Genomic DNA, 10,658 nt, shown 5'->3' with positions numbered 1-10,658 from the left:
ACACAATTTTCACCCATATATTCAGTAAACATTTTCCAGTCTTCCTTAAACGCATATTCTTCTTGTTCTCTTATTCTATATGTTAAATCTGCAAGATGCACGTATTCCATCCTGACAAGCACAATTCTCATTGTCATTGGTTTATCCTGCAGCCCCTCTATGCATGTTCACACTGAAGTAAGTCCCAAGGAGCTCAGGAGAGTTTACTCCCACTTAAATGTGTGTAGGGTTGCAGCTTTAGTTGATTTGCTAACCATTGTTTTATTTTGCTACATTTAATAATCCTTGACTGCTCTAACATCACTGGCTACAACAGTATGCAAATCATAGAATCATTGAGTTGTAGAGTTCTAAGGGACCCCATTAGGGGCGCGGGTGGCACTGTGGTCTAAACCGCTGAGTCTAGGGCTTGCAGATCAGAAGGTCAGCAGTTTGAATCCCCGTGACAGGGGTGAGCTCCCGTTGCTCAGCCCCTGCTCCTGCCAACCTAGCAGTTCAAAAGCACGTCAAAGTGCAAGTAGATAAATAGGTACCGCTTCGGCAGGAAGGTAAACAGCGTTTCCATGCGCTCCTCTGGTTTGCCAGAAGCGGCTAAGTCATGCTGGCCACATGACCTGGAAGCTGTACGCCGGCTCCCTCGGCCAATAAAGCGAGATGAGTGCCGCAACCCCAGAGTCGTCCGCGACTGGACCTAATGGTCAGGGGGTCCCTTTATCTTTACCTAAGGGAACCCATTATGGCTAAGATTCCTATGCACATTTAACGGGAAGTAAGCCCCATTGAACGGTATTAGAACGTACTTCAACATGCATAGGATTTGGTCTGCATCGTGTGACATTCTTGGGGGTTCCAACAACTCCTCTTAATCTGACATTGTCTCAGGTGGGCAGTAGGTAAGAAAAATAAAATGGGTATCTAAATGTTCCAGTTCTGCCCTTGGGGCTAAACCTAGAGGAGAAGATATCCCAATGAATTACTAACTGCCGCTGCCACCACTTACTGAATTAAGAAAGCAGTAGAATTCTAAAGTGATAAGGAAAGAAAGTTCTAAATGGGGTACCAGGTGACCAGTTCCCAAACTCTGGTCTCCCAGTTTTCATAAAGGTTTAGCATATACCTATTCATTCCTTGGCTAATAAGACCATGGAATGAGCTATCCTTTGATAAGCATGCAGAATGTGGTTGTTTTTTTGTGTGCACCATGTATATGAATATATACACTATACTCAAATGGAATTACACTTTTGTTGACTGTAGAAATTGTTGGTTGATTTTGTTTGACATAATTAACTCAATTTCCTCTCCAGTTAATGAACGAAGGTGGTTTGTTTTTTTAAGTTTCACTGAAATCATAGCCATCAAAGTTGAATTATATGTATGCTTAAGCAGATAGGAAAATACTGCACCCACAGAAACACCCATGAACACAGAACAATAAATGTCATCACATTTGTAAAATTTATTGTTCTGCAAAAATAAATAACTAATGGGATCAGATACGGGTGGCTGGCATTGGTATCCTGTGGTTTATATAGTGAGTTTCAGAGTTGGATGTGTGAAAAAAGGAAGATGAAGTTTCTTAAGAAGAGGGATTACACCTGTATACTGCAAGAAAAATATACTTTAAGAAAAAGACAGGAAAGTGAAGGGAACATATTATTTACTGAATAATGTACAGTAAGTGGGAAGTGGACCATATGCAAGCTAAACAGTGATGTGTATGAGATAGCAGCAATAGAACTGTCAGAGCTATACGTAAACCTGTTATAAATATGCTCTCCCACACACACCTTTATTTATTTAAGCTCTCATTCTTTGCTCCTGAATGCATCCTTATCAACAAACAGGGAGGAAGGAAAGACACTGTGTGTGAACGAAAAAAAAGTGAAAGAGAAGTGTAGTAAAAGCCTACCTTTGAACCTGAAAGTCAGATACATTGAGAACAATGTGCAATGCAAGTCCACTGATGCTTCAGGGCCTCTTTTTCAATGAAGGCATCAGCTCCTGGGTGGCCTGGAAATATCACTGCTCTAAAACACGTGCTTGAGGAAAGAAAGCCTTCTATAATTTTTGTGGTGGGTCAAATGAGTGTCCAAATGGCCTCCTCAAGCCTGTCCATTCTGCGTTTTTTGCATGGCCTGAAGGCAAACGAGGCCATCACCTTGCTGAAGGTTAGCAGGTCTGGATGGGTGGCTGCCTGTGAACCATGTTTATGTCGCCTTTGGTTCCATGATGGAAGATGGGCAGGGTATAAATGCAAGAAAATAAATAACATTAAAATGCTGGACCATCAATGTGATTTTCCAATGTTAGTCGCTAGCATTGCAAGCGGTGCAAAGACCAAAGTTTTCTTACCATGGTAGAAGTTTCCACCTGGAAGCTGAACTGAAGAACTGGTATTGCATGACAGAACACTAATGTGTTGATAATTAATGTGTGTAAGCTGAAGTAGATACTGGCATTTGCTATCAAATGAAAGCAATTGCTGTATATGAGATTATCCAGATTAAGGGCCTGAGCCAACCTGCAAATAATTAAAAATTGTAGGCCCAGTTAAAAGGTTGTGCTGACCCACAAAGCTCTTGCACCTCTCCTCTCTTGTGCATGGAATCTGGTTTCAGGCTGGGTTTGGCACCGAAACAGCCTTGATTGCAATGACTGATTACCATTATCAGAAGAAGACAGGGGTGTGAATGTGTGTGTGACCCTCTTGGTTCTCCTTGACCTCTCATTGGCTTTTGACACTATTGACTATGGTGGTTCTTCAGAACAACTCAAGGAGGTGGGCATGGGAGCTATTGTACTACAGCGGTTTCGTTCCTACCTGCAGGGTCACCACCAGAAAGAAATACCAGGACAGGGGTCAGCAAACTTTTTCAGCAGGGCGCCAGTCCACTGTCCCTCAGACTATATTTTTTTGGGGGGGGAGAATGAATTCCTATGCCCCACAAATAACCCAGAGATGCATTTTAAATAAAAGGGCACATTCTACTCATGTAAAATCACGCTGATTCCCGGACCGTCCGTGAGCCGAATTTAGAAGGCGATTGGGCCGGATCCAGTCCCCAGGCCTTAGTTTACCTACCCATGTACAAGGAGGCAGTTGCTCAGCCCCATGGCTTTTGAATAGTCCCACTAGGGTCTATTCAGTGTCCTAGGCTGTTCAACATCTGTATGAAGCCATTGGGAGCTGTCTTCTGGGGATTTGGAGCTCACTTGGTTAGAGTGTGGCACTGGTAATGTCAAGGTAGCAGGTTTGATCCCCGTAAAGGATAGCTGCATATTCCTGCATTGAAGGGGGTTCGACTATGATGCTCAACTTCCCTTCCAATTCTATGATTCTGTGATATGCTGATGACACAATTCAGGAGAGGCTGTGAAGATATTGGAACAGTATCTGGAAGCAGTGATGGATGGGGGCTAATAAACTAAGACTGAATCCTGGTCATATGGAAGTGCTGTGGGTGGGTGTTTTCTAGGTCTGGGAATTAGGGGGGTTATACTTCCACTGAACACGGGTTGGCGGGTGTGGCGCTGATGTGGGTGGCACTGTGGGTTAAACCACAGAGCCTAGGACTTCCAATCAGAAGGTCGGCAGTTTGAATCCCTGCGACGGGGTGAGCTCCTGTTGTTTGGTCCTAGCTCCTGCCAACCTAGCAGTTTGAAAGCATGTCTAAGTGCAAGTAGATAAATAGGTACCGCTCTGGCGGGAAGGTAAACGGCGTTTCCGTGCACTGCTCTGGTTCGCCAGAAGCGGCTTAGTCATGCTGGCCACATGACCCAGAAGCTGTCTGAGGACAAACGCTGGCTCCCTCGGCCCATAGAGTGAGATGAGCGCCGCAACCCCAGAGTCGGTCACGACTGGACCTAATGGTCAGGGGTACCTTTACTTCCACTGAAGGATCAGGTTAATAGTCTGGGAATACTCCTGGATTCCAGCTTCTCACTGGAGTCTCTAGTGACACCTGTAGCTGGAGGTGCTTATGCCCATCTTATGCTAGTTTGCAAGCTATGGCTATTCCTGGATCAGGTGGCCTGACCACAGTTGTCCATGCTCTGGTGGTGACCTCCTGCCTAGACTACTGCAATGTGTTTAAGCCCATTGATTTCAATAGGCATCCTCTGAGCAGGACTAACTTTGGATAACTCGTTATAAAATTGACCCATGAAAAAAATAATGCTGATCAGGAAAAGCTAGTATTTACAAAGAGGATGGATGAAAAGAGCATTTTCTTTTTCTAAGAATCGTGGATGATAAAAATCCTTTCGTGAATCAGGGACAGCCTTCATAACGAGTATATTTTTTGCCGTAATACAGGTTCTTGCAAAGTCTAGCAGAAATAATTGGATTTTCTCAGCTCTTGCCAACACTAAAATAGTTACATGAGATGAAATTGCTGCTGGTTTGTATCTGAGATATCTGAAAATATTCCTAATGCTCTTTTAACTTGGGCTAAATTTAACTTGATCCGGGAGTCTATTTGATCAGAAGACTGGAATGCTGAATATGCTCTAAGCTAAAATAGGTATGAATCTCAAGGAATAAGAAGGAGGGGGGGAATCCCATAAACTTAATAGTGCTTCAGAACTCCGTTCTTCTCCTGCTTCCTTTGGAAAGAGGTTTGTCTTAACAGGGGTTTCTGCATCATGGCAAAGGCCTTTAACAACAACAACAACAACAACAACAACAACAACAACAACAACAACAACAACAGGAGCAGCTTGCCTATTTTATCACATCTGAAAAGCCACAAGAAAGAGGACCATTCTCACCACATCATTCTCAAACATATCCTTCTCATATGCTGTCATAAATGTTTGACTTAGCATGTGGTTAGGCCATTTTTTTTAGCATGAAAAGGGAATCTGGAGAGGGAGAATTGTCTCCCACTCCAGGCAGTTTTTCATAAAAGTACTAGAAAATGCTGATGGGCTGATAAAGGCTTGTTAAGCTTTATAATGGGTTCCTTTCCTTTCCACCTCCCTTTAATAGCTTTGTGGGTCTTGAAACCCCAGAGTTCAGCTCCGAAACCAATATGAATGCCCAGCTTCAGTGCTAAAACACGCAAAACGGTAATAATTAAGAGGGTGCCTCTGAGCATGCGTAGAAAGCTTTTCCCTCTCTCATTTGGGTTGCCAACTTTCTCCAGCAAGGCTCTTGTAATTTTAGGAGTTAGTTTTGACATTATTCAGCAAGTTCAAAAGGTGAGAGAACAGCAGCAGGACAAACCAATGTGGGGAGAACATTTTGAAAGGATAGGATATTTTCATATGCAAAGAGTTTCAGTGACTCTAAGTCAAAAAATGTACAGGGATCTTGCATTGTTTTATTCTTTGTTTTAATTTTTCTGCTACCCTTCAGCCAAAGAAGGTTCCCAGAGCAGCTCACAAAAGAAGGTCTGTGCCCTCATACTTGATCAAAACATGTTTGTTTATCTCTTTGATTTCACTTGGAGATGATAACTAATCCAAATGACATATGACTGAATTTTTCTTCCCCCTCAGACTGGCTATGCGCGCGCTAGCAGCTCAAAACACAGTGAGGTCACCCCCCACATGCTGCATTTCAAGTTGCCTTCTTGCATCGCTGTACACACCAGAGAGGAGGTCAGGGAGGTTGCCAACTTATGTGCATGGCTTGATTTGTTTCCCCATGCTGAATTCCAGTACACTGAAGCTGTCATTGGCGCATGTGCTGTCATATGTGGCTATGCAATGCCTTTTCCTTTGCTTCAGCTTAACCATGGCTTACGTTTTCTAGTTGGATGGGAGCTAGTTTGAGGGAAACTGCATCAAACAGGAGCATTTCTCAAGAGCCTACTGGATACAGATGGGCTGCAGCTAACATCCCACGTACATGGCAGCAAACACCAACATTGGGAGCATGCTGGAACTGCAGTAAGCTGTAGTACAGGGGTCAGCAAACTTTTTCAGCAGGGGGCCAGTCCACTGTCCCTCAGAACTTGTGAGGGGCCGGACTATATTTTTTTTGGGGGGGGAATGAACAAATTCCTATGCCCCACAAATAACCCAGAGATGCATTTTAAATCAAAGCACTCATTCTACTCATGTAAAAACACGCTGATTCCTGGAGCGTCCACGGGCTGGATTTAGAAGACGATTGGGCCAGATTCGGCCCCTGGCCCGTAGTTTGCCTACCCATGCTGTAGTGTGTACACACCTGTGATTTGCAGGCTGTCTTGGTGGTTTCCCTTAAGGAATTAACTCCTGTCCAAGTGCAAACTGCCTGCTTATCATGAACACCCCAGAAATCCAAACCAACTGGCCTCTTCCAATTTTTCTTAAGTGCCGAGAAGCCAACTGCACTAGTTGTGGACAACCTGTTTATTAAGCATTCATCCTTATTGGTTTACAGCAAAGGTTTTAAACATTTCTGGGTTCGTGGCTCCCTTGACCCAACTACATTATTTCTGCAGCAACCCTGTGGGACTTAGGAGCCCAGTTATGTCACCCCTTTCCTGCAGAGCTGGCAACCCCTCACCCCTTTTCGAACACCCTCCCTTGTGGCGTGTTCCCTTAGCCTCTGTTCTTCTCCCCTATCCTTGGGAGTCCTCTGGCAGCTGCAGCTGCCGCCCTTGTCTCTGAGCTGCCCGCCCCCCCCCCGGCCCAAAGAGAGATGCCTCCACACACTGCCCCACAGGGGCCTGGGAAGCACCCCCTGGCCAGCCCCCAGACACACCATTCTCCTGGGGAGCTTGTAGCCAAGGCTGCTGCAACAAACAGCTGTGCAAGCCTTTGGAAGGCAGAGACAAGAGGGTATTACAGGAGGGAGGTAAGGAAAGAGAGACAGAGGCCAGTGTTACACCCCTGACCATCATTCAAGGCACCCCAGGGTGCCACGGCACACTAGTTGAAAGGGGAGATTAGATGGTGCTGGCTATTTAATGAGGATTTATTCTGATTTGATGAGGTTAGATGAAGTATCAAAGCAGGTTTTATCCCACACTCAACCGTGCAATTTTCCTTTCCTTATCACTGTAAAGGTAAAGGGACCCCTGACCATTAGGTCCAGTCGTGGCCGACTCTGCGGTTGCGGCGCTCATCTCACTTTATTGGCCGAGGGAGCTGGCGTACAGCTTCTGGGTCATGTGGCCAGCATAACTAAGCCGCTTTGGGTGAACCAGAGCAGTGCACAGAAACGCCGTTTACCTTCCTACCAGAGTGGTACCTATTTTCTACTTGCACTTTGACGTGCTTTCGAACTGCTAGGTTGGCAGGAGCAGGGACCGAGCAATCCCCATTGCGGGGATTCGAACCGCTGACCTTCTGATCGGCAAGTCCTAGGCTCTGTGGTTTAACCCACAGTGCAACCTGCGTCCCTCCTTATCACTGTAGCTTACCTCTGTTCCAAACTCAGTTCCAGAGAGGGGCTATTGCCAGTGGAACCAGACCCAGCCTGTCAGAGGGAAGGAAAGCTTTAAAACACTGGTTGTTGATTTTTTGGCCACTGTGACTTTCACTGGGTTACTAGGTCACAATACTGAGCTAGATCAAATGTGGAATAGGGGTAGGTTCCCCCCTGCTCCATCCCACACTCACCATGCCCTTTGCGTAGCCGCAGAATGCCCCTTTCCCCAGATTTACCCTGGCCTTGCCTGAGCCAGCTTCAGCTCAACCCTGACTGAGCCAGGATGGAGGGCTTACCCTTGTGTATCTGTGGCTGAACCAGAGACCTGCTTATTCCAAACCCCTCCTCATCCCAGCGGATTTTGGGAATGGGAGGACTCCTATTGCATGAACGAACACTTGTCTGTTGATCGTTATTGTGTAAACTGAAGTAGATGGTAATATTTGCTTCCTAATGAAAGTAACTGTGAATGAGATCAGCCGGGCAAGGGGCTCAGCCAATTTAAGAAATGTTTTTTTAAAAAAAGTAGTTGCCCCAATTAAACAGCTGCTCTGACCTTTAAAGGTCTTGCACTTTTCTCAACACGTAAAATCACACCTCAAACAGACTAGTAAGGCTGCAGTTCTAACCCTGCTTTGCTTAGAAGTAAGCCCTACTGAATTCAAGAGGACGTGCCGGGTAGCCATGGTTAGAATTCAACCATTAGTGATAAATCCCAAATGTTTGTTATGCCTTCTGTTTTATTTCTCAGCCTAGAGGGTGTTCTTCACCTTTCCAGGTCCATTATTTTTTGTATTTATAATTCAGATTGAGAAACAGTTCTTCATGTAATGTGCAGAACGGCATGGTAATCAGTCTTGCCCAAACTTCCCATTTATGGAGACTAACAAGCAGATTTCTAAAAGTACAAAACATTGCCAGGGCTTTTCAGTCTTGTACATATACATATTTTCCCCTTCTAGAAGTAAAAATGGTTTGATTGTGATTGTTTCCTTTACCTTTTTGAATAAACTGACTCTAAGGAAGGGCATTTGCTAGAATACCAAACAATGACACGGAGCTGAATTCATTTTGTTTAATCTCAACTTTTCTATGAATGTTTTTGCAGTTGGTTAGTTTGCTTGTTGCATTTATATGCCACCGTTTTCTCCAAGGAGCCCATGGCTCTCCCCTTCCTCATTTAATTCACACAACACTCCATGATGACTGGCCCAAGGTCACCCAGTGAGCTTTGTGGCCGAGTGCGAATTTGAACCCTGGTGAATTTAAACCCTGGTCACCCAGGTCCTAGTCGAACACACTGGCTCATTCATTGTCAAAGACAAAATCCAGGTTCATGATGAATTTGGCATATTGGTTCATTTGGTTGGCATTGAATGAACACATGAATGGGAAATCTCAGTTAACCTTTGATAAATATGTTTCTGAAAACTACCTTTTCCTAACTAGTTAAGGAACCTTCTAGTTAAGGTTCTTTAACCGCCCTGAGAATTCCTGGTATAGGGCAGTATATTATTATTATTAATAATAATAATAATAATTTAATATGGATTTTCATAGAATTGTAGAGTTGCAAGGGACCCCAAGGGTCATCTAGTCCAACCCCCTACAACACAATTCTAATGTATGCAATTTCAATCTAAACATGAAAAAAATAAGTTAATATTTATAATGAGTAATAATTGTGGTAGTGGACAAAGATAATACTTTTGAATCACATGCCAGCCAATGTTGTCCCCGACTGAGCCAAGTTACCAGTCTAGTATGAATCAGGCAAACCATTTCCTGTTGTCTACGGTACACAAAGGCACCTCAAAACTTCCTTTGACTTACCTTACTCACACCAAGGCTTGTTTACTCTGAAGTAAGTCGCACCAAGTCTGTGCACACTATACCTTTAAAGCACATTCAAAGCACATTTTCCCCCTCAGAGAATTCTGGGTACTGTAGTCTGTTAAGGGTTGCTGGGAATTTTAACTATATGAGGAGTAAACTGCAGTGCCCACAATTCTTTGAGGCGGGGAAATGTGCTTTAAAGGTATATTGCACCCTACTTTTCACCACATATAGGTCTCAAAGAGGCTTACAAAAAAGAGAAACAAAGGTAAATGAGGCTTACTCCCAAATGAGTGGGTACCCTTAATTAAAATTGGATGAGCTACTGGCAGCCATCCAATTAATGCATAGCCTTTACGATGAAACATTATGCCATCATTCATTGTGACCACATATCTGGATTCATATGCTGAAAGTAATAATTATTTCACTAATAATAGTAAATAAAGATTAGCATAACAGAAGAACTGATTGACCCAAGAATAGGCTTGTTCCTACTTTTTGACAGGGCTACTGTACCTCTGACATTCGTGACAGAAGCAAATTAATTGCTAGCTTTTTCTGATATTGAGGTGTGGGGCTGGGCTGCTTTGTAGCATTTATGCCCGTCACGCACTCTGCAGATTTGATACTGAGGCTATGTACACATTACTCTAGCTCCAGTGTGCTCCCACGGCGGGTATTTGAAGCCAGGAACATGCGACACTACCCACAATCCGAATCTGTTCTATAGTTTCTTCAGAGAGATACTGCTGGTCTGATACATTTCTTCTCAAACCAGCTTCCACCCAATCGAAAACATAAACTGCAGTTAAGCTGAGGTGTGTCCATTTAGGAAAGCTGTTACACATGTGCAGATCACAGGGCATGTTCAGAAGATGGCTTCATTGGCATTTGGGAGGTGGTCACAGGCACAGGGAGTAGTAGTAGTAGTAGTAGTAATTAACAATAATATTTTTTATTTGTACCCCGCCCTCCCTGTCCATAGTCGAGCTCAGAGCAGCTAACATCATATAAATAACACAGTACACATAAAAACAGGCATCAACTAATTAAAATACATCTTAAAATTAATTCAGGCAAATTAAAATCACTGGTCATATAAGGACCTGTGAATAGGCTGAGAGGCCTCCTTCATGCTTGTTCCTTATACAAAGGAAAATAGGTTAGACTGCACCCTGGCCAAAGGCCAGGCGGAACAGCTCCGTCTTGCAGGCCCTGTGGAAAGATGTCAAATCCTGCAGGGCCCTAGTCTCTTGTGGGAGAGCGTTCCACCAGGGCGGGGCCACAGCTGAAAAGGCCCTGGCTCTGGTCGAGACCAAGCAAGTAATGTGCTTCTGGTAAACACATTCTCCCCCACTCTGGTGTGTACAGCAATATGCAAATGCTACGTGAAACACAGCGTGGGGGCGGGGGGGGGACAACCTTGCTCAGGTTTTAAGTTGCTAATGTG

This window comes from Podarcis erhardii, assembly GCF_964252035.2.
Source record: "Podarcis erhardii genome assembly, chromosome: 5".
In the NCBI taxonomy this organism is placed as follows: domain Eukaryota; kingdom Metazoa; phylum Chordata; class Lepidosauria; order Squamata; family Lacertidae; genus Podarcis; species Podarcis erhardii.
This window is presented reverse-complemented; position numbering follows the sequence as displayed.